Source organism: Budorcas taxicolor, chromosome 10 (genome assembly GCF_023091745.1).
Source record: "Budorcas taxicolor isolate Tak-1 chromosome 10, Takin1.1, whole genome shotgun sequence".
Lineage (NCBI taxonomy): Eukaryota > Metazoa > Chordata > Mammalia > Artiodactyla > Bovidae > Budorcas > Budorcas taxicolor.
Genome location: NC_068919.1, coordinates 25,716,079 through 25,718,024, shown reverse-complemented (window position 1 = coordinate 25,718,024; position 1,946 = coordinate 25,716,079). Strand labels below are relative to the sequence as shown.

Sequence of the window (1,946 nt, the reverse complement as noted above, 5' to 3'; positions counted from 1 at the left end):
AGCAAACAAACAAATAAATTGTAAGACAAAACAAAACAAGTCTGACATAAAGCAATTGGAAATTTTAACTCTTTACAAAATTAAGGAATTATTAATTTTTGGATTATATAGAGATATTTTGATTATAGCTTTTACAATTTTCCAGGGTTACATGCCGAAATATTTTGTAATGAAATCATACATTTGATATCTGCTTTGAAATAATATGGGAGGTATGGAAGTAGGTGGAGTTACAGCAAGTTTGCCCATGAATAATTGTTAAAGCTATGTGATAAATGTGTAGGGATTCACTATACTCTTCTCTTTGCTTTTGTATATCCTCTGTAATCGAAAGTAAAAAAAAAAAAAAAATTATTCTTATTAAACTTTGCTTCCCATTCTCTGGGGGAAAAAAAAAGCCCCTCTGAATGGCAAAGACTATCTACCTTGGTTTCTGTATTGCTGAGGACACAGACAAAGGAAGACATTAAATGAAACATGACAGGCATGATGATCATGAAGATGAGGCCATAATAAGCCCCCGCACTCCAAGTTCCTTGTTTCCTCCCAGTGTCACACTGGGTCAAAGAATGCTAAAAATCTTTAAGTAATCTAAAATCATGCTGCTTGCTTGATGGACTAATATAAAGCAGTTCAGAAATATCTTAATGAGAATACTTCTGTAGAGTCATTTGAAAGATAATAATGTCTCCCTATTGCAGTTTTAGGAGAAAAAAATGAAAAACCCAGAAGGAAATAATTGCTCTGACCCTGTGAATGAATTCATTCTCCTTGGATTCCCTTGTACCTGGGAGGTTCAGATCTTCCTCTTCTCACTCTTCTCTGTGATCTATGTGTTGACACTAACTGGAAATTTGTGCATTATCTGTGCAGTGTGGTGGGACCACCATCTCCACACCCCCATGTACATCCTGCTGGCCAATTTTTCCTTCCTGGAGATGTGGTATGTCACTTCTACTGTCCCCAGTATGCTAGCCAACTTTCTCTCTGAGACCAAGACCACTTCCTTCTCTGGCTGCTTCCTCCAGTTCTACTTCTTCTCCATAGATGGTACCCAGACCTTCATATTGTCTGCCATGGCCTTTGACAGGTACCTTGCCATCTGCAGGCCCCTTCACTACCCCACTGTCATGCCAGTGCAACGCTGCATCAGAATGGGAGCCTGCTGATGGATGTGTGGCTTTTTATACTTCCTTTTGCCTATTCACCTAATCTCTCAGCTCCCATTTCATTGTCTCAATAAGACTGATTATTATTTCTTATGTGACCCAGGACCACTTATAAAGCTGTCCTGTGTGCCAGCCCCTACCACTGAAATCATTTGTGCCACTTTTAACTCAGTCATCATTTTCTCTACCTTACTCTTCATTACCAGCTCCTACACCCTGGTTATCAGAGCTGTGTTTAGGGTACCTTCAGCAGAAGGCCGACATAAGGCTTTCTCTACATGTGGATCCCATCTGGCTGCGGTTACAGCAGGCAATTCAGCAGAGATTCAAAAATATGTGACTTTGTCCTATATGGTGTTAACTCCATTATTCAATCCTTTGATCTATAGTCTCTGAAATAAGGAGATGAAGGAGGCACTGAGATTATTTAAGATGGTGAGATTTAGTCAAAAGCATACAAGAAATCTCTGAAGAACTGTGTTCATAACTGAAATAATGTATGGGAAATAAATAATTAAAACATTGGTATTCAATTGTACTAATTAAATTAGGAAAATGTATTTTGGAGGAGGAGGAACATACTCAAGTGTAATTAGATGTTCATTAAATTAACTGTATCCATTTTACTGTTAGAGAAAATTTGATATTAACAGTAAAACTTTTCAAATTCAAATAAAAAAAATCAAAAGCCAAATGATCAGTCATCTTGCTGGCATGCAGATTGAAACTAGTTAATAGTTGCTGCCAATATCACATGCATACATATGGGTACATGTG

The 1,946-nt window shown here is 37.6% G+C and overlaps 1 pseudogene; it reads left to right on the top strand.

Moving 5' to 3' along the window:
* The first annotated feature begins 716 nt into the window (after window positions 1–716).
* LOC128054771 (olfactory receptor 11H12-like) lies at window positions 717–1,565 on the top strand (annotated as a pseudogene).
* The last annotated feature ends 381 nt before the right edge of the window (window positions 1,566–1,946 follow it).